Here is a 25,672-nt window from a genome sequence, read left to right as displayed (position 1 = left end):
TGCCCTTTAAGGTTTTTTTTAGCTCCCTCCCCACCTCCCATCCCCACCATGACTGACCTTATTTCCTAGAAGAAGCACAGAAAGAGGCAGTTGAGATTTCAATAGGACATGGGTTAAGTCAGATTAAGGCTGTCTTGTGGCTGACATTGAATTTGGCTGTGAGTTTGAGTTCTTACTGGCTGCAAAGGTGGTGTTATATGAGAACCAGTAGTTCCTGTGAAGCCTTCAGGCTGGGCCCACCCAAGACCAGGGCTTGGCATTCATAAAGGGACCTTCATGGGGTATGCTTCTCTGGAGCTTCGTCCAGACTGGGTGCTTATATGAATCCCCCTCCTCATCTGCCTCTGGAATAAGCAAAGATGTCTGGGGCCTCAGTTCCCCAACTCTCCCAGAAAGTTGAAGGCATGTGGAGACATGGAGTAGGAATCCATCCAAAAAGATACAGAGAAGGCTGGAGGGAGGTAGAGCAAGAAGGGCAGGTGGTATGTCTGGTAAGCCTTGGCTGAGTTTTGGGTACACACTATTTTGGGGCCTGCTGGGCTGTCATAATACACCTGGTACCCTATTGATATCCACACATGTGCTCCCTTAAGTGAAAAAAGCCAAGCCTGTTAGAGGATTTTCCCTCTCCAAAACCTCAAAGAAAAGAATTCAACTCCAGCTGGAAGACACTTTAGTATTATCCCTTAAAAAAAATTAAAATTATTTCCCCTTTTGCTCTCCCCTACCCCTCCCAGGAACTTTTTTGTAAGATTTTATTTATTTATTCGAGAGAGAGAAAGAGAGAGAGAGAGAGGCAGAGGGAGAAGCAGGCTCCATGCAGGGAGCCTGATGTGGGACTCAATCCCGGATCTCCAGGATCAGGCCCTGGGCCAAAGGCGGCACTAAACCACTGAGCCACACGGGCTGCCCCCAATTTTTTTTTTAAAGAGGAAAGAGGGACTCAGGCTAGAGATTGGAGTTTATAGAGTGATTATCCATAGGGAACATCACAGTTTTTCTAGTTAGGCTTCTTAAGAGCCAGTGGGCGAGGGGCGGGAGGGGAGATACTGACAGATCTGAGGACTGTTAATTGCTTCCCCACCCCCATCAGGCACCAAAGGACAGACTTGACTCAGGACCACTAATCTAATGCTGTTCTTGGAGGAGGCCTAGCTAGGATCCCAGATTCTCAGTCAAGAGGGCCTTTTGGAAGTCACCTGGTCTTAATCTTAACCAGTCCATTAGCCTTCTACTAGCTTTGAACTTGTTCTCCTGTGCTCATATGGGGAGTTCACTCCCTTCTTAGCTAGTCCATTTCCTGGTTGGGAAGTTTTGACTGTAGACAACTTTTTCATATGTTGAATAGAAATCATTATCCCTCTACCTTCTCTCCGTGGGTCCTAGCCCTACCTTCTAGGACCACACAAAACAAGAATGCTTTCTCTTTGTCTCAGGGCAGCCTTTGGGAGGTCCAAAGACACAGACTATGTCCCCTTGTCTCACTTTTCTGACTAAAGAGCCTTAGCAATTTCAGCTATTCCTATGGCATCTGAGATCCAGCCTCCTCTCCTGTTTCCTCTTCACACTCTGAGTGCACTCCAGCCTGTCCATGTTCCTCTTGAGTTATGAAGCCCACAGCTAAATACAATAACTGAGAAGACTAGGACCATTCTTTAAAAAAAAAAAAATACAGCTGAAGACTGCTTTGGCTCTTTCCGGTATCCATGCCATACAACAGACCTTGTGTCAAGCAAAACCTTTTAGTGGAAGTACCTTGCTGCTGCCAAGCCATACCTGCCAAAGGCCGCCTTACATAGGCATCTGAGACAGCCACGTAATAGATTTGGGAGGGACACATTTCATCTCTTATTGTTTCTTTAGCCCAGGATAGCATTGAGAAAAAGTGTTCTAAGGGAGATGAGAAAGAAGATATAAGCTCTGACCTCAAGGAGCATACGTGTCTATACAAAAAGTTACAAAGAAGGAAGTTGAATAACAAAAGGAAGTGGCATTTAATGAATAGCATCAAAATCAGAACTTCGAGACATCAGAATTTTTTTTTTTTTATCAGCCTTTGGCTTGGAATTTGTAGGAGTAATGTCTCTGAACTGAATTTTCCCCTTCTGAGAAAAATAGATATCTCCAAGTTTGAAGATGCTGACTATGTAATATAAAAAAAAAGAGCTCCTATATAGGAATTTAGGCACAGCAGTCTCTGTGGCAACCCCCTGTCAAATATTCATCTCCCTGCATATTGTCACTGACACCGACTGCAAAGCTCCTGCTGTTCCTGCCATCCCTGGGTTTGAGGTCTGTCTAAACCTGGAATGCCCTTAAGAGTCACTTCTGTGGGAGGCCTTGCACCCACGGCCCTGTCTCCCTGTAGGAGGGAGGCGCCTCACATCCACCAGTTTGTCACCAAAGTTGGGCAAACATCTTTCTTGCCACTAAAGCCCTGACTGGGGAGGATATTGGAATGGAGCTTGATCCTCATCATTATGGAAGGATGAGAGGCCTGGAGAAGAGAGAGGGGAAGGCTGGGGAACCTGTCTTTCTGACACGATGTTATCGATAGTGACTCAGTTCATAGCAGTTTTGGAGAGGCCTATTTAGTCCATGGCATATGACCAATGAAATTATAGAACCTAACCATCATTTATAATATTCTGCCCATGGGATACTATCCACAGTTCCAAGATGTTTATTTATGAAAATGATTCTTGGAAAACAATTTCTTCAGAAGTTAGGGACAAGTGCTCTAGATTCACTGTTACACAGATCTAGGTGGGGTTGGGGTTCTGCTACTATCAACGTGCCCAGTGTGTTCTTGTTCTTGATGCTGGGACAAGATGTGTGTGCACAGTGTATTTATGGTTGAATTTATCTCTGAAATTGAACTCCCAGTTTGCCTGTTGCCTTGTAACCAGCGATTGCTTCTGTTGATATCTAGATCACTTTCACTTAATTTCTGGGCAGCCAGTATTTTGTCTCCTGGTGCTCTCCTGAAAAAAAAATCCCTTCAGACAGACTTCAAATAAGTCATTAATGAGTAAGTGGAGATATTTCTTTTTCCTGGCTGAAGACTACCTTCCAAGGAACGGGATGCGGGTAGAGCTTGGTCTCCTTATACCTCTTTGCCACATCCAGTGTAAATAGGCCAAGTGGAAAGATTGTCTTGGGCATTAGTTTTGCAAGGGATGATCCGTTCTCCCTCACATCACATTGGCATGTTTACTTGGGCACCGAGCCAGCCCAGTCAGGCCCTGAAGTTGCAAAGATCAAGATGACTTGGTTTCTCAAAGTGACTAACCCTTCCCCTTTGACTCCACCTCCGCTCCCTCCTCTTGCAGTGCAAGTCTATGACTGTGCTGTGTCCCAGAGTGAACACTGCCTAGTAGCAACAGACACATTTTCCAGGCATCCAGGCTGCCATTCTTTCATGTCCAATCTTTGCTTCCCAGCCCCCATGCATCAGCACCAGTTGCTTAAAGCCCGCATTTTGGACTGGCTCATTCATGTGCTATTGCTTCTTTGTTCATTCATTGGCTTCTCTGCCCTCTGTCCAAAACCCAACTATTTTTCTTCTTTTTTCACAGGTCAGTTGTACCAACTTTGTCCGGAAGCTTGGCTCAGCCATGCTTCCGGTGGGGCGGGTAAGAGAAGCTCGCAGAGTTAAGGTTGATAAAGTTTGAAAACACTCAGCAAATTAATAGCCAGGTCAGCGGGTTATTTTCTCACACCGTGTGTCTCTCTCTGTCCTGTTTCAGTAGAGGACAGGCCCTTTGTCACCTTCCTGATACTCTTTTTATCAACTTGCAGAGTAATTTTGGCGTGCTACTTCCCTTCTCTGTCCTCTCCTGTTTCTTTCTTTCTTTTTTGTTAAAGATTTTGTTTGTTTGTTTGTTTATTTATTTGACAGAGAGAGCGAGCACAAGCAGGGTGAGTGGCAGGCAGAGGGAGAGGGAGAAACAGGCTCCTGCTGAGTGGGGAGCCTGATATGGGGCTCGATCCCAAGACTCTGGGATCATGACCTGAGCCAAAGGCAGACGCTTAACCTACTGAGCCACCCAGGTACCCCAATCCCCTCTTTTTTCTTCTTAGACTCCCTGCCCGGGGGGGGGGGGGGGGGGGGGGGAGTGGGGCAAGCTTCTGCTTTATTGAAAGGTCAGTCGTTAAGGGCTCCAGGACCCTTGCCTGCTCTGGTCTGTGGAAGGGTGAAGGCTGTCCAACAGCAGGCAGTTATTACAGTGCACTGCTTTTCTCCACACTCCTACTTTCTGTCTTCCCCGAAGTGGCTGTTTCCTGGTACATTCTCAGGGATGGCATGTGGCATGGTCTGTTAACTTTCACTCCAGCCTTTTAATATTACATCTGTAAGGAATGCGAGAGGTGGGACTAATTTGACAAGATCAAGGGTTAAAACCAGTGATGGACAGACCCTTTGTGGTGTCTTCTGGCCCCCACCCTAATACCACTCACCAGATTCCCAGCTAGATGCTCAACTCTCTTCCTGAGCCTCTGGCATGGAAGTTTTGAATGGTTCTCCTATCCTGCCTTTCACGGTCCATCAGAAATTGATTTTTCTTTTGGGGTTGGGGGTTGGGGGTGATAGGAGGTAGACCTGGGAGTAAAGCTGGTTCTACTAGTTCTTCTGGAAAGGGGTTAGAGTCTCATGGCTGTAGCCCCATCTTCGCTTATGAGAAGATGACAAGCTAAAGCCTTGTCTTTGTTGAGCTGCCTTGCTGTTTTCCATTTCTTTTTGCTTGTGTTTGATGTAAGTAAAAGCTCCTGTGAAAACTTATGCAGGTTGGCAGCTTTTGATAGCATCTTATCTGACTGAGAGGGTGAGTGATGACATCTTGGAGCCTCAGGGGTAAGTAACTGGGTCTTGATTTTCATATTCTTTGAAGGGCTTGGCTGAGAATTTGGGGCTCTCTGTGAAGTTTGCAATCAGGGAGTATCAAGACAACAGGCTGAAAAGTGGACCACGCAAGGACCTGGATATTCCACTTGTGTGCTTGTGCCTCACTGGGTAGAGGCCATGTAGTTTGGTTGGATTTCAGCAACTACTTGAACCCAAAGGGTAGTCAAGGCCTAGATATGGTGTGATAGGAGAGGTAATAGACCTGCTGTGTTGCAAAGCCTATTGCTTCCAGGTGTTTTACATGTATATTCCCATTTAATTTTTACGGTAACTCTTTGAGGTAGATAATGATGTCTCCATGGTGCAGATAAGGGGATGGAGGCTTGGGGAAGTTAAGTAATAGAGTGTAAGTCACACAATAAGTGGAAAAGCTGGCACTGCAATTTACTTCTGTTGATTTCCAAATCCCAAATTCTTTCTATAGTACCATGTTCACAGAGGTGAACAGGTGAAAGAGAAAGAAAAAAAAAGAACTGGGTAAGAATATAAGGGGGGTGGTGTGGAAAAAAATGAAATAGAGAAATAAAATAGAAATGAAAGAGAAAAATGAGTGGGGGTGAGGGAGAAGCAGAGAGGAAGTAGGGGAGAGAGAAATGAGGGAAATGTAACATTGCCAATATATGATCCTCAAGGATCAGGGTGAAAGGAAGGATTTTGTTCTTATTTTGTTTTAAATCTCAAATCAGGGTAAGGGGTATGGGCCTGTATTCAGAACGCCTGAAGTTCAGTTTTTGCTTTGCCACTCAGTTGTGTGTCATTGGGCAAGTCATTTACTTCTCTATGTCTCAATTTCCTCTTTTGCAAAATGAAAATGATAGAACTCATGCTTTTTTCCCAAGAGAAAGGGAGATTGATTTTATCCTTTATCTCATATAAGTACTAGATGTGTATGTGATTTGAAAAAGAAAAAGCATCCCACAGGTGTCTCTTAGGAGAATTTTTGAACTTAAAAAATGAATTGTATGCAGTTACGTAATCTTTGGGAAGATGCAAAGTGGCAGAACACCTTTAATGGGATGTCTTCTGCTGCCAGAAGTTGGAAGACCAGATGTGATTTCTGGCTAATGTCTGAACATCCAGCAATTTGAAAGGCTATGCTAAACCTTATTTGGCTCCTACCTAAGAATTCTCAACTAAGCCTCCAATCAATCAGTCAATCAATCAAGCAGTCAACACATATTTATTGAGTACTTTGTAAAGTGCCTAACTCTAGAGAATACAAGAGATAGCCACCATAGAAGACCTGTTCCCTGGAAGTGACAGTTTGGTTGAGGAGAGCCACTACTGCAAGATCAGGAAACAAAAATGTTTAAGTGCTGAAAGCATGGGCTAGGATCTAAGAGCAACATTTATTCAGTGGAAGGAGATTTCACTGTGGGCCTATGTGATCAGGGAGCTTTGTGGGAAAAGGAAGAATTGGAGCTAGGTCTTGCGGGATATATAGGATTTAGGCAGGTTGGGGTGGGGGGTAAGAAAGGCATTCATTCTGGTTAGTGTACAGGCTGCATGTCTTAAAGACACAGACAGGAGACTGAGGTGAATTTGCTCACCCCATGGTGAACTAACAACGTGAGCTCCCCAAGGACAGGGTGTGTATTGTTTGTTCATTTATTCACTTTTAGTTCACCTTTAGTTCACCTTTAGTTCACTTTCCCAATGTCCTGGGCTATAGAATAGATTTGGTCTGGAAGTGAGTAGCCACTTTGTTGTTTTGGAGGATCAGAGTTAATGCATTAAAGGTAAAGCACTGGGACACCTGGGTGGCTCAGTGGTTGAGTGTCTGCCTTCAGCTTAGAACATGATCCTAGGGTCCTGGGATTGAGTTCCTCATTGGGCTCCCCACAAGTAGCCTGCTTCTCCTTCTCCCTCTATGTCTCTGCCTTTCTCTGTGTGTCTCTCATGGATGAATGGATAAAATCTTTAAAAGATTTTAAAAAAAGGTAAAGCACCTGACAGAGTACCAGCCACCTGAGTGCTTGCATGAAGAAAGACCTAAACTGAACAACACGGATAGGCATTTCAAGGGAATCAGCCATCCTAGCAATATGCTATTGTTACACATTAGCAAGTTGCCAGATGTTAGTGGTAACACACACCATTTGGAGCTGAAGAAATGAAAGAGAGAGGGAGGTTAGAGATGAATCCCCCATAACTAAACTGGAAGTCTCAAAGTAGTTATGGGGATTGGGAGGGCCAACCAGCTTTCATTCTGTTTTGGGTATTCCAAGACCTAGGTGTCTGTAGGACTATCCAATAAAGAAGTTCCATACACAGCTTGGAAAAAAGGATTTGTTTACTTAAGGCCACTGATCAGTTAAAACAACAAATCATTATTTTAGGAACATAATGGTTAACATAGACAGTTTACCAATCTGCTGATTGTTTGGGAAATTAGTTAATTGCCAGACAATCTCATGCTCCAACAGACATTGGAACAGGCCTGCATTGTTATTTAATGGGCTTTTCTGGTCATAGCTTTGTCTTGTCATTTCCTCCAATCTGCAGGATGCCTGGTCACCTGAGGTGTTACTGTCTGAAGTGCCTTCTTTCGAACTTAGTACTTTCAAGTGATGGGAAAGTCCACAAATCAAACAAACACAAAATAGAAGAAACTGTCAAAATGCCAAACTTCAGACACGAACCTTGAAATGTTAAAAGGTTTGAAGCTGTTAAAAAACATCAGTTGACTTGCCAAGATGTTTAAGGATTGTTTTCTCTATATGAAAAATAGAATGTGGAGACATAGTAAAGCAAACCTCAAACCAGTGGAGTCTCAAGTCTGTATTGCATTTTTGTTAACAGTTTTCTGTTTTGCATAGTATACTATTACTAATCTGTGAATATTATCATTTTTAATATCTTGACAGTAGTATTGGTTGTTAAATGCAACCTTTGAAAAAGTGTTGTTAAACTTGCAAGTATGAATTATCTGCCTTCAGTGGTGTCCTTACCACACTCTTATCCTGATTCGTACATTAAAATAAGGAGGAAATAGAGACTGGCTTCAAAAACTCATTTACTGCAAACCTGGATGGAAAACATAATTCTATTGCTAAGAGACTTCTGCAAATTTGGAGTGATTATCTGACCCAAACCCTAGCCCTGATGCCATGTGTACTTACATGAAATGTTCAGGAAAGGTTAATTTTGTGTGGAGATGGGCTTCCCCATCCGTCTTCTGACCCCATCCTTCTGAGATTTGCTTTGTAGATCTGTTAACTTTTGTGTAGTGTTACCCACTTTCTGTGTGGTGATGAACTAAAAGTCAGAATGATGTAAAGATGCTTGTGCTGTGGAATTTGGTCTGTTCACTCCCTCCCTCCCTCCTTGTAGACAGAACTCACTTCCTACTAGGGTCTAATAGGCACATGGGTTGCTTTACCTAACTCTCCTGTCAAGGTGAAATAGCTTATAATTTATATTTGAAATTGACTTGACCATCTAGCTGCTAGAGGTATTTTTGTGAAAAAGGCAAGAGCCAGCTTGCTAACTTCTCTCTGCTGTTCTGGTAGGAAGATGATTCTCTCCCCTTCTGGATGTGAGGGGTTAAATATGTAATTTTCATATTTTCCTGTGCCTTTGGCTGGAGAAATGTGCAGTGTTCTGAAACCTGCCCAGACCCTGCACATACTGTATCTGCTTAAGGAGGGTTTTTGGCTCTTAGCCCTTCTCAGCTGCACTAGGGTTCCGGTTACATCCCTCTCCCCTTCCAGCCACTAATAAAAGCCAAAAGAATTAAGAATCAGGGAGAGTTAATTCCCACTGCTAAGACCCAGGTGGGGCCCTTCTACCTCCCATCCTGCCTTCTAGGCTGGAGCCCTAATTTAGGGCTGAGCTCTAGTCTAAGCCTATAAGTGACAGTGATCTGGAACAGGCCCCAGAAAAGTACTTGACAATCAGGTTTTACCCTATGTTGGCAGTTCTCTCCTGCATCTCTCTCTCTATCCCCCACTCCCTGCCCCCACTTTTCTTTTTTTTTTAATAAACTAATTTTTATTGGTGTTCAATTTACCAACATACAGAATAACACCCAGTGCTCATCCCGTCAAGTGTCCCCCTCAGTGCCCGTCACCCATTACCCCCCACCCCCCGCCCTCCTCCCCTTCCACCACCCCTAGTTCGTTTCCCAGAGTTAGGAGTCTTTATGTTCTGTCGCCCTTCCTGATATTTCCCACACATTTCTTCTCCCTTCCTTTATATTCCCTTTCACTATTATTTATATTCCCCAAATGAATGAGAACATACACTGTTTGTCCTTCTCCGATTGACTTACTGCACTCAGCATAATACCCTCCAGTTCCATCCACGTTGAAGCAAATGGTGGGTATTTGTCGTTTCTAATTGCTGAGTAATATTCCATTGTATACATAAACCACATCTTCTTTATCCATTCATCTTTCGATGGACACCGAGGCTCCTTCCACAGTTTGGCTATTGTGGCCATTGCTGCTAGAAACATCGGGGTGCAGGTGTCCCGGCGTTTCATTGCATCTGAATCTTTGGGGTAAATCCCCAACAGTGCAATTGCTGGGTCGTAGGGCAGGTCTATTTTTAACTCTTTGAGGAACCTCCACACAGTTTTCCACAGTGGCTGCAGCAGTTCACATTCCCACCAACAGTGTAAGAGGGTTCCCTTTTCTCCGCATCCTCTCCAACATTTGTTGTTTCCTGCCTTGTTAATTTTCCCCATTCTCACTGGTGTGAGGTGGTATCTCATTGTGGTTTTGATTTGTATTTCCCTGATGGCAAGTGATGCAGAGCATTTTCTCATGTGCATGTTGGCCATGTCCATGTCTTCCTCTGTGAGATTTCTCTTCATGTCTTTTGCCCATTTCATGATTGGATTGTTTGTTTCTTTGGCGTTCAGTTTAATAAGTTCTTTATAGATTTTGGAAACTAGCCCTTGATCTGTCATTTGCAAATATCTTCTCCCATTCTGTAGGTTGTCTTTTAGTTTTGTTGACTGTATCCTTTGCTGTGCAAAAGCTTCTTATCTTGATGAAGTCCCAATAGTTCATTTTTGCTTTTGTTTCTTTTGCCTTCGTGGATGTATCTTGCAAGAAGTTACTGTGGCCAAGTTCAAAAAGGGTGTTGCCTGTGTTCTCTTCTATGATTTTGATGGACTCTTGTCTCACATTTAGATCTCTCATCCATTTTGAGTTTATCTTTGTGTATGGTGAAAGAGAGTGGTCCAGTTTCATTCTTCTGCATGTGGATCTCCAATTTTCCCAACACCATTTATTGAAGAGACTGTCTTTCTTCCAATGGATAGTCTTTCCTCCTTTATCAAATATTAGTTGACCATACAGTTCAGGATCCACTTCTGGGTTCTCTATTCTGTTCCATTGATCTATGTGTCTGTTTTTGTGCCAGTACCACACTGTCTTGATGACCACAGCTTTGTAGTACAACCTGAAATCTGGCATTGTGATGCCCCCAGCTATGGTTTTCTTTTTTAAAATTCCCCTGGCCTTTCAGGGTCTTTTCTGATTCCACACAAATCTTAAAATAATTTGTTCTAACTCTCTGAAGAAAGTCCATGGTATTTTGATAGGGATTGCATTAAACGTGTAAATTGCCCTGGGTAACATTGACATTTTTACAATATTAATTCTGCCAATCCATGAGCATGGAATATTTTTCCATCTGTGTCTTCCTCAATTTCTTTCAGAAGTGTTCTATAGTTTTTAGGGTATAGATCTTTTACCTCTTTGGTTAGGTTTATTCCTAGGTATCTTATGCTTTTGGGTGCAATTGTAAATGGGATTGACTCCTTAATTTCTCTTTCTTCAGTCTCATTGTTAGTATATAGAAATGCCATTGATTTCTGGGCATTGATTTTGTATCCTGCCACGCTACCAAATTGCTGTTTGAGTTCTAGCAATCTTGGGGTGGAGGCTTTTGGGTTTTCTATGTAGAGTATCATGTCATCGGCGAAGAGGGAGAGTTTGACTTCTTCTTTGCCAATATGTCTTTTTATTGTCGGATTGCTGAGGCGAGGACTTCCAGTACTATGTTGAATAGCAGTGGTGAGAGTGGACATCCCTGTCTTGTTCCTGATCTTAGGGGAAAGGCTCCCAGTGCTTCCCCATTGAGAATGATATTTGCTGTGGGCTTTTCGTAAATGGCTTTTAAGATGTTGAGGAAAGTTCCCTCTATCCCAACACTCTGAAGGGTTTTGATCAGGAATGGATGCTGTATTTTGTCAAATGCTTTCTCTGCATCTAATGAGAGGATCATATGGTTCTTGGTTTTTCTCTTGCTGATATGATGAATCACATTGATGGTTTTACGAGTGTTGAACCAGCCTTGTGTCCCGGGGATAAATCCTACTTGGTCATGGTGAATAATCTTCTTAATGTGTTGTTGGATCCTATTGGCTAGTATCTTGTTGAGAATTTTTGCATCCATGTTCATCAGGGATATTGGTCTGTAATTCTCCTTTTTGGTGGGATCTTTCTCTGGTTTTGGAATTAAGGTGATGCTGGCCTCATAGAACAAATTTGGAAGTACTCCATCTCTTTCTATCTTTCCAAACAGCTTTAGTAGAATAGGTATGATTTCTTCTTTAAACGTTTGATAGAATTCCCCTGGGAAGCCATCTGGCCCTGGACTCTTGTGTCTTGGGAGGTTTTTGATGACTGCTTCAATTTCCTCCCTGGTTATTGGCCTGTTCAGGTTTTCTATTTCTTCCTGCTCCAGTTTTGGTAGTTTGTGGCTTTCCAGGAATGCGTCCATTTCTTCTAGATTTCCTAATTTATTGGCGTACAGCTGTTCATAATATGTTTTTAAAATCGTTTGTATTTCCTTGGTGTTGGTAGTGATCTCTCCTTTATCATTCATGATTTTATTAATTTGAGTCTTCTCTCTCTTCTTTTGATAAGACTGGCTAATGGTTTATCTATCTTATTAATTCTTTCAAAGAACCAACTCCTGGTTCTGTTGATCTGTTCCATAGTTCTTTTGGTCTCGATTTCATTTAGTTCTGCTCGAATTTTAATTAACTGTCTTCTTCTGCTGGGGGTGGGGTCCATTTGTTGCTTTTTCTCTAGTTCCTTTATGTGTAAGGTGAGCTTTTGAATTTGAGTTCTTTCCAGTTTTTGAATGGATGCTTGTATTGCGATGTATTTCCCCCTCAGGACTGCTTTTGCTGCATCCCAAAGATTTTGAACGGTTGTATCTTCATTCTCATTAGTTTCCATGAATCTTTTTAATTCTTCCTTAATTTCCTGGTTGACCTTTTCATCTTTCAGCAGGATGGTCCTTAACCTCCACGTGTTTGTGGTCCTTTCAACTTCTTGTTGTGGTTTAGTTCTAATTTCAAGGCATTATGGTCTGAGAATATACAGGGGACTATCCCGATCTTTTGGTATCGGTTCAGACCCAATTTGTGACCCAGTATGTGGTCTATTCTGGAGAAAGTTCCATGTGCACTTGAGAAGAATGTGTATTCAGTTGAGTTTGGATGTAAAGTTCTGTAGATATCTGTGAAATCCATCTGGTCCAGTGTATCATTTAAAGCTCTCGTTTCTTTGGAGATGTGCTTAGAAGACCTATCGAGGGTAGAAAGAGCTAGATTGAAGTCACCAAGTATAAGTGTATTATTATCTAAGTATTTCTTCACTTTGGTTATTAATCGGTTTAAATATTTGGCAGCTCCCACATTCGGGGCATATATTTTGAGGATTGTTAAGTCTTGTTGGATAGATCCTTTGAGTATGAGATAGTGTCCCTCTTCATCTCTCACTATAGTCTTCGGGGTAAATTTTAATTTATCTGATATAAGGATGGCTACCCCTGCTTTCTTTTGAGGACCATTTGAAGGGTAAATGGTTCTCCAACCTTTTATTTTGAGGTTGTAGGTGTCCTTCTATCTAAAATGAGTCTCTTGTAGGCAGCAAATAGATGGGTTCTGCTTTTTGATCCAGTCTGAAACCCTGCGCCTTTTGATGGGGTCATTAAGCCCATTCACGTTCAGAGTTACTATTGACAGATATGAGTTTAGTGTCATCATATCTATTCAGTCCTTGTTTTTGTGGATTGTTCCACTGAACTTCTTCTTAAAGGGGAATTTTAAGAGTCCCCCTTCAAATTTCTTGCAGAGCTGGTTTGGAGGTCACATATTCTTTCAGTTCCTGCCTGTCTTGGAAGCTCTTTATCTCTCCTTCCATTTTGAATGAGAGCCTTGCTGGATAAAGTATTCTTGGTTGCATGTTCTTCTCATTTAGGACCCTGAATATATCCTGCCAGCCCTTTCTGGCCTGCCAGGTCTCTGTGGAGAGGTCTGCTGTTACCCTAACCCTCCTCCCCATAAAAGTCAGGGACTTTTTTTTTCTATTGCTGCTTTAAGGATCTTCTCCTTATCTTTCGAATTTGCAAGCTTCACTATTAAATGTCGAGGTGTTGAACGGTTTTTGTTGATTTTAGGGTGGGATCTCTCTATTTCCTGGATCTGAATGCCTGTTTCCCTTCCCAGATTAGGAAAGTTTTCAGCTGGGATTTGCTCAGATACATATTCTGGCCCTCTGTCCCTTTCAGGGCCCTCGGGAACCCCAATTAAAGGTAGGTTTTTCTTCCTCAGGCTGTCATTTATTTCCCTTAATCTATCCTCATGGTCTTTTAATTGCCTGTCTCTTTTTTCCTCAGTGTCCCTCTTTGCCATCAACTTGTGTTCTATGTCACTCACTCGTTCTTCCACCTCGTTAAGCCTCGTCGTTAGGACTTCTAGCTTGGATTGCATCTCATTTAATTGATTTTTAATTTCTGCCTGATTGGATCTAAATTCTGCAGTCATGATGTCTCTTGAGTCCTTTATGGTTTTTTCTAGAGCCACCAGTAGCTGTATAATAGTGCTTCTGAATTGGCTTTCTGACTTTGAATTGTAATCCATATTTTGTAACTCTGTGGGAGAGAGGGATGTTTCTGATTCTTTTTTTTGAGGTGAGGTTTTTCTTCTAGTCATTTTGCTCAGTGCAGCGTGGCCAAAAACAAGTTGTATTGGGAAAAGGAGAAAAAGAGAGAGAAGGAAAGAAAAGAGAAAAAGAAAAAAGAGAAAGAAGAAAAAAAGGCGGAAAAAGAGTAGAAAAAGAGAAAGAAAACGAAAGGAGAAGAAAAGTGGGGTGGGGTGGGGGAAGCATTCAGAAATCAAGAAAAAAGAAAGGAGAAGAAGCACAAAACAAAAGAAAAACAAAAAAACAAAAACAAAAAAATACGGGGAGTATCTTCCGATTCTGTATACTTTAAGTCCCTTGACTTCCCCTGGAACTGGTCCGTCTAGCTGGTCTTCTGGGGGAGGGGCCTGCTGTGCTGATTTTCAGGTGTTAGCACTTGGGGGAGCTGCTCTGCCCCTGCCTGGTGCAGGGCTCAGTGGGGGGTGTTTACCCCGTGAGGCCCCGGGAGGAAGCCACAGTGGCGGGGGCAGCTCTGGGACCCTGGAGTCAGCCCCCGCAGTAGCTCCGGGGCTCTCCGTCTGCAGGGCCTGGGGGCTCCCGGGCGGGGCCGCTGATCTGCTCAGTTCCAGGCAGGAGCGTCCTTGCTGTCCTGGGCCCTCCGGTCTCTGCCTGTCCCGGGGGGAGGCCGGATCCTGGGCTGTGTCCCGGCGCCCTGTGTTCCGGGGCCTGCGCTGTTGGATTCACGCTCCCGCCCCACAGCCCCCTCTGCGGAGTCGCCGCCCGAGCTGCTCCCGGAGCCGCGCCGCCCCCTCCGCGCGGAGCTTCTTCCTCTGCCCGAGCCGCCGCCGCCGAGCTGCTCCCGGAGCCGCGCAGCCCCTCCGCGGAGGCGCTGGCCGAGTCACTCCGAGCTGTTCCCGGAGCCGCGCCGCCCCCTCCGTGCGGAGCTTCTTCCTCCGCCGGAGCCGCCGCCGCCGCTGAGCTGCTCCCGGAGCCGCGGAGCCGCCACCTGAGCCCCTCCGAGCTGTTCCGGGTCCCGCCGTAGGTGCTGCAGCCCTTAGGGAGCTCCAAGCACTCTCCTGGGCGCGCAGGTGCCTGTTAGTGTCCCAGGGAGCCCGAGGGCATCCCCGCCTTTCTGGGGATCCTGCTCCAATTCCCCGGGAGGCCTTTCTGCCCGGGAAGGTTGGTGCAGCTCCTGCTCCTCCGGGACGGGGCTCTCCTGTCCTGGGGACACTCGCCCTGGCCTCAGCCGGGTCCTCGCGGGGCCCCTCCCCCTTGGAGGCCTTTTGTTTCTTTATTTCTTTTTCCCCGTCTTCCTACCTTGATAGAGGCGTGAACTCTTCTCACTGGAGCATTCCAGCTGGTCTCTCTTTAAATCTCAGGCCGAATTCGTAGATTTTCAGGATGATTTGAAGGTTTTCTAGGTAATTTGGTGGGGACAGGTGATTTGGGGACCCTACTCTTCTGCCATCTTGCCCCTCCCCCTCTGACCGACATTTTTTTAAAAGAATTTATTTATTTATTTATTCATTTATTATTTATTTATTTATTTATTTATTTATTTATTTATTTATTTATTTATTTATTTATTTCTGTTGGGGAGAGGGTGGGTAGGGAAGCAGACTCTCCTGAGCAGGGAGCCTGACTCAGGGTTCCAGGACCCTGGGATCTAGACTTGAGCTGAAGGCAGATGCATAACCAACTGAGCCATCTAGGTTTTCCCCACTGCCCCCTGTGACATCTCTTGAGAGCAGTGTGTGGTTTTCTTTAACCGGTGGTGGTGGTGATGATATTGGTGGCTGAGGGAATTCTTAGGGCAAGAAAAAAGGAATGTCCATGAGAGTAGTGCTAGAAGCGCATTGTGGGCCTCTCTTCTTCCTATATGTTCCAGACTCCATGATTCCAGCATAGAAATATCTGTGCCAAATTGCTGTCCAGGGTTGGTCTAGGTATTTGGGGGTGCAGAAAAGTTGCCATTAACCATTTCTTGGCCTGGAATACTGACGGAGACACCCAGAGGCCCAGATTGTTACCTTTGGCTTACCCTCCACAAAACTTCGCTTCATGTTTCGGTCACCAAATGTGATTTCTGCAATACTAATTATTATTTATTAAATTTTTTAACACTAATTATTTTTTATCAGTGAGCTTATGAACTCCTAAAAAGCTAGATCCTGATTTTCCAAAATCAGGGTAACCAAAATAGTCAATCCACCAACTTTAACCTCATTTTATATTATCTTTTAAAAATCATCAACTGTTTCTTTTGTCTATTGCCTATAAAGCCTCCTGTTTATAAACACTAGAGAACATGGACTCTGAAGTCCTTTGGACCTGAGTTCAAGTGTAGCTGCATAAACTTTGCCTTCTCTGAAATAAGAGTATCATTGATCTCATTGAAGACTTGTGAGAATTCAGTGTCCTATCACATAGTCCCTCAGGGAAATAATTCAATATTCATGATTATTAATGACCTAAATTTTGAAATACTTACCATAATGATCTTCTAAGGAAACATGTATAATACCTCAAATTTATATTGTGGTGACTGTGGCAGATGCTGTTTAAAGCTTTCTATCACTTAGGTCATTTAATTCTTGCAAAACCCTTTTACTTTTATTTATTATTATTTTTTTTTAGAGAGGGAGAGAGGTGGGGGTGCAGAGAGAGAATCTTAAGCAGGCTCCATGCTCAGTGTGGAGCCCAAAGTGGGGCTCAATCACAACCCGAGATTGAGTATATATTAGTATCTCCATTGCACAGATGAGGAAATTGAGGCACATAGGAGTTAAGAAAAGTTCAGGTTAAGATAAGTCCAAGGTTACTCAGCTGGGAAATGGCAAAGCCTAATTTGAGACCTCTGGCTGTCAGCCTCCAGATTTCATATTTTTATCCCCTCTAGTATACAAAATAAATTTGATTATGGTGACTTTAAAATATGGCCTTTAAAACTATTTTTAGTTGATGAACATTTACTGGGGGCCTCCTAGATCATAGAAGTTGAGAAAAAGGAAGAGAAAAATGTAAGTTACTAGTTTTTAATCAATGTACCATCTAGGGGGAGAGATGAACAAACATGTGAGAGAGACATAAGGACAGCTTGGAAAGAGTAAATAATATCTGTCAGTTAATTACAGTTGTCAACACTTTGTTTTACCTTGATAAAGGTACCTTTAATGCCATTGAGGCCAGGGCTTCTCGAACATTACTGTGGATACAAATCACCTGGGAATACTCTTGCTGTCTTTAATCACTGCAGGCTTCGATTAAATAGAGCTGGGTCAAGCCAGAAATGCTGCCTAGCAAATTCCTAGATGAAGCTGATGACTCTGGTCCTGAGACCACACTTTGAGTAGAACGGTATGAAGGTCTACCGTGTAATACAGTGCTTTCTAGTTAAAGTCTGTTGAAGACTTTAAAGCTGACTGCATGAGGACTGGGATGATGGTTGGAGAATGTCCTAGAAGAATTGGTTTAAAGATCATTGGAGTATGTGAAGATAGTTGGGAATCTCTGTGGGAGCCCAAGGAAAGGATTAATGTGGTCCGAAAGGTGATTCCTGCTGCTTTGTGGAGAGTGGATGAAGGGGGCAGAGTCTGGAGGAGTTCTAGCTCTGAGAGTGGTGTAGAAATTCAGGCAATGTGATGGTAAAGGCCTGGAGGGCGATTATGGCAGTGGAAATGGGCAGGAAGCCCTGACTCCAAGAGAGATTGGTTTCCGCAAATCACCAAAAATTCAGCACACTTAGGATCTCCTCAATAATAGCTCAGAAGCTAATAGCACTCTAATATTTGAAAAAAATCACTTCCGCATCCATTAACTCATTTTACCAACACAGCAACTCTGGTAGATTAGTAGTTACTTTCACCCCCACTTCACAAATGAAACTGAGATAATGTAGCAGCAACTTAAACCATGTCTGAGAAAAGGCAAAGCTAATTGCAAGAGAAAAAGACACAGTGAAAAAGGTCACAATTATCTTATTTTTGTAAATTGATTTTCTCCTCATTAACAGAGTCCTGTATTTTGATCCTACAAGTAATATATATTTGAAATCCTACTACATGGCTATACTGTATATCCTTCCCTCAAATTCTTCCACTTACTATGTGTTTCTTTATCCTTGTCATTAGAAATATTTTGAAAAGTTCATTTTAAATTACTGCATAAAAATAGCCCCTATATGGATACATTACAATTTAATTTACTACTTTCATGTAATTGGCCATTTAAGTTTTCAGGTTTTTGCTGTTGTAAATAACATTGTAGAAAGCATCTTTGTACATACATCTTTGTCCAATTTACCTAAAGATGTTTCAACTCTTTTAGAAATCTTACAAACTTACAACCTGTTGATTGAAAGCTTGATAAAAGATTAAGTTGGTCTGGGGCTTGAGGATGTTACCCAAGTATCTCTAATTGTCTTAGATTACATAGTGAACTTGCTGGGCCCCCAGGTACAGGAAGTCATGTTTTGGAAGATTCTGCTGCATTCTGCTAACATCACTGATTTTGGTTCATCAGCAACAGGTATGATGATCCATTGGGCCCTGGAGTGAAGTTGGGATGAGATGATGGGGAGAACAAAATAGAAGGCCTGCTTCCTGCCTGCAAGGGCCTTATCAGCAATTTGGAGAGAGAGGCCAGGCACAATGGGATAAATAAGGAACAGAGTGAATCGAAACACCAGTTTATGTAGCTTGAAAGTCTATAGAGACAAAAGATATATTAATGATTTTTGAGTTATTTTTTCTCCTCCTTTTGCTAATCTATATTTTCTGTGGTATCTTTGTTTTTTTTGTTTTTGTTTTTGTTTTTGTTTTTTTAATCTGTGGTATCTTTGGAGAAGAGGTAGGAAGGCAATATGTATAGATCCAAAGGCAGACGTGAACTGAAATTCTGTATTTATTTCTTGCGTGGCCTTGGGCAAGTTACTGAACCTCTTTGAGCCTAATTTTTCCGCTGTGAATTGATGATATAAATAAATAAATATTTATTTATTAAAGATTTTATTTATTTAGTAATGAGGGGGGGGGAGGCAGAGGCAGAGACACAGGCAGAGGGAGAAGCAGGCTCCATGCAGGGAGCCCGATGTGGGACTCCATCCGGACTCCAGGATTACGCCCCGGGCCAAAGGCAGGTGCTAAACTGCTGAGCCACCCAGGGATCCCCGATGATGGTATTATTTATATGTAGATTTTCTGATGTGAAGAAATGATCTAAGCCACCAAAGGGCTTACTCCTGTGCCTGGAACACAGTAATGCTTATTACTAAGGTAATAAGTACTACCTACTATTAGTATTAATGTTATTGAATATTATTTCAGCAGAAGATTAAAATACACATATGTAATTAAATACATATGTATGCATATATATGTTTCTATATTCCTACCTTATTCTGTTGTTTCTAAATATAACCAACCACGTGTTATACATACAGTTACATATCTATATGCACATGTTATTTATAGTTCTATTTATTTATTTTTAAAAGATTATTTATTTATTTGACAGAGAGAGAGAGAGAGAGAGGGAGGGCAAGCGAGCAAGTGTACAAGCAGGGGGGAGTAGCAGAGGGAGAGGGAGAAGCAGGCTCCCCTCCGAGGAGGGAGCCCGATGCAGGGCTCGATTCCAGGATCCTGACCTGAGCCAAAGGCAGATACTTCACCGACTGAGCCACCCAGGCACCCCTGTAGTTGTATTTAGAGACAACAGAGTAGGTAGGACTTTAAGGAAGCCTAGAAACTCAATTTTTTTGTTGGCCTTGCTTCAGTAAAGAAGCTGCCAAGGGAAAGTCACTGCTGTCTCTCCCTCTTCCCATCACTAGTCTTAGGGTCTTGGTTCCTTAGCTGTACAGGGCTGGCACTGATCAGGAGCAGTTTGAGTTGAAAGGCTACAAGCTGTGGAGCCACAGACATCTGGGTTCAAAGCCTGGAAGTTTCTTTTTCCCAGCAAGTTGCCCCTGAGCAATTTCTGTGAAACAATTCCCAGTATCTCAGCTCCCTCCTTTGTTAAATAGCAGTCATATTTAGGTCTCAGGATTGTCGTAAGGAGACTTAAATAATATCGCCAATATGATTGTATTCAGCCTGTAGCTGAGTGCAAATTATTTTGTTGTGCCTTTCTTTTCTTTTCTTTTAGATTTTATTTATTTATTCATGAGAGACACAGAGAGAGAGGCAGGCAGAGTCATAGGCAGAGGGAGAAGCATGCTCCATGCAGGGAGCCTGATGTGGGACCTCGGTCCCAGGACCGTGGGATCATGCCCTGAGCCGAAGGCAGATGCTCAATGGCTGAGCCACCCAGGCATCCCTATTGTACCTTTCTTTTCTGACTGGAATTTCTGCCTGGCTTTTGCAATACCACATCTTCTACTGTCTCTCCTAGCCTGGACTAGGGACCACTCCTCTCATTTCTCACGCCTTGAAGAGACTTTGGCTGCTAACAGTAACTCCTTTTACTTGGCCCCAAGTCAGATGTTGGTTTCTTAACATGAATAAGTAAAACTGTCAACAGCTGTGTGTGCTTGGAAGCAGATCCTTCTCCAGTTGAGCATCAGATGAGACCCCAGCCCTACCCAACACCTTGATAACAGCCTTGCAAACAGCCCAGCTAAGCCATATCTTGATTCTTGACCCATGGAAACTGAGAGATAATAGATGCATGTCATGTCCAGCCAAAATTAAAAATAAGAAAGGAACAGATGAATTGGTGAGGTGGCTGGGGTATTCAAACCACTCTACCTCTTAAGATGATCATCAAATTTCTAGTGATGAATAAAGGATCTGTGGAGAATTATAGAATAAAGGATCTGTGGAGAATTCTAGAGGCTTTGTTTGTTGGATTTGTTCCATATTTTTTTCATATTAAACTTCTCCTCTAATCCACGTTAATAGAATTGTGACTGTGAAAATTTATACTGTAAGTAAAGCACTTAGCCCAGTTCCTGCCACTACCAGTAGGGACTTAATAAAATGTTAGCTGCTTTTTTTTCTAGTAGTAATAATAGGACTGCTAATAAGATATGTGACAACACCTAACAGGGCCTGGTACATAGTCATTGCTCAATAACACTTGCTGGTTTTGGTAATTGAATCCATACACAAACTATTCTTCTAAAAGTATAGTAACGAAGGATTTGGCCACCTGCTTCCTGTCTTTCCAAGTTCCCTGCTGTGGCCCCTTGGCCATTGGTCACATTTCAACCTGAAATTTGTTCTCAAGTAATTCTGAGGCAGGGAGTCTGCCTTATTCATCATTGTACCCCTACAGTTCCTGGCAAATGGTAGGTACTCTGTGAAGGAATATGTGGATGGAAGCAGCAAGGGCTTGAAACAAGGACTCCTCTCCTTTGTAGAATTTTAGGGACCAGGCTTCAGTTTGAGCTGTTGCTGTTTACCCTGGGGTTTTGGCAGTAGGCTTTGAGGGTTCTGCATATTCCTTGAAACTTTGAGCTAGAAACAGTTGTACTTTTAATGGAGTCTCTCTGACATATGTACTCAAAAGTATAAAAGCTGGCTTTGGTACATTGAACACTTTAAGGGAGAATGGCTCTTGAGAAGGAAGGTGATAGGGCAGCAAATAGGAGCATGAGATTTAGAATCAAGAGGAATCTTAGTTTGAATCCTAGTTTTGTTACTCCTAGCTATGTGTCTTTGGGAAGTCCCTTAAACTCTCTGAGCCTCAGTCTCCTTGCCTCATCTGTAAGATGGGGGACAATATTAAATCCCTCTTGGTCTTGTTATGAGGGCTGAAATATGATAAGTGTGTTGAAAGCCATGGTATATAATACTTGCTCAATAAATGTTAGTTACTATTGTTGTTACATACCATATCTCCTCTACTTTTCAAAATGAATATAGTTTTATTGCTTTCCATGTCATCAAACCCAGTACTGTTTGTTGTTTAGTATCAACTTAGACAATACCTAAAAGTTTAGAGAAGAAAATTACCTGCATGCCTACTACCTAGAGAGAAGCAGCATTAATAATTAGGTGTATGCAAATCTCACACTTTATTTTCCTATGTTTTTGTACACACACACACACACACACACACACACATTAAAAATGAGGCTGTATGATATATTATTTCATTATCCACTTTTTTATACCTAACAGTACATTGCAGAAATCTTTTCAGATCTACTTAATTATTTTCATGTCTTCATAGTATCACACTTTATGACTATATTAATGCTATAAATATTTTAGCTAGTACCATATTAATTTAATTTGCTACTAACGATTTGCTATTATAAACAGTGCTACAGCAGCCATTTGTGTACATACATTCTCACACACTTGTGTAATGATTTTATTAAGAGATATTTAGAAAAGAAAGAATTGGTAGGTCAAAGAGAATACACCTTTTTTTAAAAGGACTTATTTATTTGAGAGAGTGAGCCAGCAGCAGGGAAGGGTAGAGGGAGAGGAAGAAAAAGCCCCAAGAGGACTCTAGGCTGAACACAGAGCTGATGTGGGGCTGGATCTTATGACCCTGAGATCATGACCTGAGCGGAAACTAAGAGGTAGTCGCTAAATTGACTGAGCCACCCAGGCGCCCCAAGGGAATACACTTTAAAAATCATCCCATTTGTTAATTACAGTGCACACTGGATTAAACTTTATTGAGTGGGAAGAAGCTTTGCAACTGTCAAGTGTGTAAGCATGAGTTATTATTGCATTGTGCTTGTTATTGTTAGAGGCATGGCAGACTGACCATCTTAAGGACTAGGAGAGGGGAGAAGGCTTGATTTCTCTACTTGAAATATACCTGTATAAACATGAAATATACCTGTATCAACATACGTCTGTAAAGTGAGTAGTTACTCTCTATTCTAAAGGATCTCCATCTCTCCTCTCTCCCCAAACTGGCAAGATGATGAAAGGCTTTTGTAATCTTGAAGTGAAATAATTGGCTTTAAAGATGGATGCTTCCAGCCAAATGTTAAGACCTATTCTTTGCCAGCCTCAAATTCTAGGAAAGCACTTGAATACAGAAGCACAGGTTCTCCCCCCAGCTGCTTCTGCCCTGAGTTGTTCTGCTGTACTCTTGAGAACCAAGCCTCAGGGCCTAGCTACTTTGTGTGTATGTGTGGTGGTTGGGGGGCAGGTGTTGAGGAGAAACACTTTTCTATGGCGGAACTGATGGATCGGTGCCCAGGCTGAGGGTACCTTGGTTACAGCTTCAACTTTCCAGCAAGCCTGACATTCCACAGAGTTCAGGCCAGCCTCTAGAGAGTCTAACTAACTTACTCACCCACTCCTCTGGCATCCTGTTTTTCTAGCAGCCAGAGTGCCTCTTGAGTGTAATTTTATTATAAGCGTTGTCGAGTAGGGGGAAGTGTGTGTGTTGAGAAGTCTTGAATCTGGATCTCCTCATCTAACAGCCTGAATTCTCTCTGACTTCAAAGGCTAGGCACTCGTCCAGGAATGATGCTCTTGGTCCCTGCTAGAAGGTGGGGCCAGGTGTGGAAATGCATACAGACTCGGGGAGCTGGTACAGGGGTGGAAGGCAGGAGGAAAATATGTGACCATGGAGGGGAGCAGATGCCTATTTGCTTGGCCGGGCTCCACCTTATAAAGGGTGCTCCTTGCAGGAATGTTTTCAGTGATGCCATTCAGAGAGCTTGGGTTCTTTGTATGTCTAAGTCTGATTTGGGTAATGTTTGCCATGGGCAGTAATGAGCATGGAAATGATTTATTCTGGGGCCTTGACTATATTACTATTAAATCACTGGCATACTGATAGGGCCTATTGATCCTTAAACTGTTTCCTGAGATCTCTTTGCAAATCCATTCTCTCCAACCAAGCTAATTGGTTGTCACTGCTGGCTGTGCATTTGCTGCTGTTTTGAAAAGCAGACCCTGTGGGCATTCTGGACTGGATCCTCCTCCTTTCTCCCCAGGTCTCCAGCTCACTGAGCAGTCAACTTTCAGCACCTCTTCCTAATCTGTTTACTTTCTCTTCAGGCTCAGTAAGCAAACCTGTATACAATACCTTTTCATGTGTTCACGTGCATTTATGGGTATGCATGCTTGGCAAGAGAGGTATTGTGCTGGAGGGGAGTGATTGGCCCTCTTTAGACAAGCCGACTTCAGTGGGCCTTTAATTGAATTATGAGTCGAGAGGACAGGGAAGCTTATTCCCACTGTTGGAGAAAAGATGGAAGATTATACTGATTCTGGAAGAAAATGTCTTTATTTTTTTTCTCCAGAGCATTAGAAGTGGACTCAGATGATTAGTGGAGAGTCTAGATTCAAAAGGCCTCTTCTGTTCAGGAAAATGTGGGGTTTGAGATGGGCAGGTGGGCTTAAGACAAGTGAAAATTTTGAATGGCTCTTATGTTCCCCACCCTCTCTAAGCCCTTTGAAGGTCCATTCTTTAATATTTTTGCGTTTCCTCTCTGGGTCTTGTACAATACAGATGCCTAATAAACAGTGAGTGGATTATTAAAGCAGAAGGCTAGACTCTTAGGCTTAGTGAGACTGTCGATGGCCTTACAGAGTCCCACAGAACTCCCTAGGAAGGAAGGCTTGAGCCCAGGAGGTCTTGTTTCCAGAGCTGGCCTTAGACAAGGGTCCTGCCCTCCACACTCATGAAGTAATTGGCAGAATGGCTAGAACAAGTGAATAATTGTGCCATAACTAGTTTATGACCTGAGGGCATGCCAGTTTGTAGCCCTGCCAGTCTGCTAGCTGCCACCAGCACAGATATCCCTCATAAAAGTGCAAGCGACAAAGCTATGATACTATTCCCTGGGCCTGCTTAAGCCTAATGACTCAGGCCTATGAACTGAGAGTAACTGAGCCAGTGTGTTAACATTTTCTGAATACTGACCTTTTATATTTTATTTTATGCAAAAGTAGCCTTTATTTCTTACAGTTGTTAATCTTTGCTTTGGCTTCATTGTAATGTTCCTCCCTCTCCCTCTTCCTTTCCCTCCCTCTCTTCTTTCCTTCCTTCCTCTTTGTTTTGGAAGAGGGAGCACAGTGAAGCTAGGGTAAGACAGAGCATTTGGCTCATCCTGTGACAATAATTGAAATCATTCCCTTCTGATAAGCTCAGGAAATGGCTCAGCCAACATCTCCTGCATGTCTCACCCTCCTGGCCTACTATGAGTGTGATCACTGTCCACATATTTTCTTCCAATGTCCTGAGAGTTCAAGAAACCAAACTCTGGTAATAAAAAAATCTATTAGCCTGCCAACCTAAGTCACCTAAATGTGTATCAGAGTGTCAGCATTAGACATCAGTAGATTTGGATTCTGAAAGTGGGCTTTGAGACTGCAGGTCTTTGAACTCTTCTTCCTTTCCTGCTCATCAACCTGAATTACATTTTTATTTCAGACACTCAACATATGGGAAGATTTGGAGCCCATTAAAGCTGAATTAAGAGGTACACAGTATTTGTAGCTGACCAAAGTACCAAGCAGTGCGTGTTCATAGGTAGAGAAAAAGATTTATAGATTCACTAACTCTGTTTTTTACAGAAATACAGGAATTTGCAGAATGACCAAATCAAAGAATGGCTCCCATTCAGGGACTGCTTTCACAACTATTAGGATTATTGCTTCCAACATTATACAAGCAGAATTAACACCCCTAGTTCCATCCAGGGAACAGACCCAAGGTGGGAAATTCTTTGCTTTTTTTTTTTAATCTTCTTGTCATAATAGCCAAGTTTTCATACCTTGAATTTCTTCTTTTATTTTGTTGGTTGTGTTGCTCAAAACAAAGATGTCATTCTCTTTTAACATTGCCAGTTATCACTTTTCCCACCCCAAAATGTTCTTATTTCTGTTTATTTTGAATTGCTTTTAATGTGTCTCCTGACTTCTTTGACTTATCAGCTGGCATCCAGGTCTTTCAC

The 25,672-nt window shown here is 42.7% G+C and overlaps 1 protein-coding gene across 3 annotated transcripts in view; it reads left to right on the top strand.

Annotated features, from left to right (window-relative positions):
• SHROOM4 (shroom family member 4) overlaps window positions 1-25,672 on the top strand; it is a 248,898-nt gene that overhangs the window by 4,871 nt on the left and 218,355 nt on the right. For 2 of the 3 annotated variants that reach the window (XM_041740702.1, XM_041740703.1), the window contains exon 1: window positions 4,430-4,855. The exons of the other annotated variant lie outside the window; for it this stretch is intronic. The gene's annotated coding sequence lies outside the window, so the exon portion shown is untranslated. Of the gene's footprint in view, window positions 1-4,429; window positions 4,856-25,672 lie in introns of those variants that run through there. 3 annotated transcript variants of the gene reach the window in all.

Source organism: Vulpes lagopus, chromosome X (assembly GCF_018345385.1).
Source record: "Vulpes lagopus strain Blue_001 chromosome X, ASM1834538v1, whole genome shotgun sequence".
Lineage (NCBI taxonomy): Eukaryota > Metazoa > Chordata > Mammalia > Carnivora > Canidae > Vulpes > Vulpes lagopus.
The sequence above is the reverse complement of the archived record's forward strand: the minus strand, read 5'-3'. Positions and strand labels throughout refer to the sequence as shown.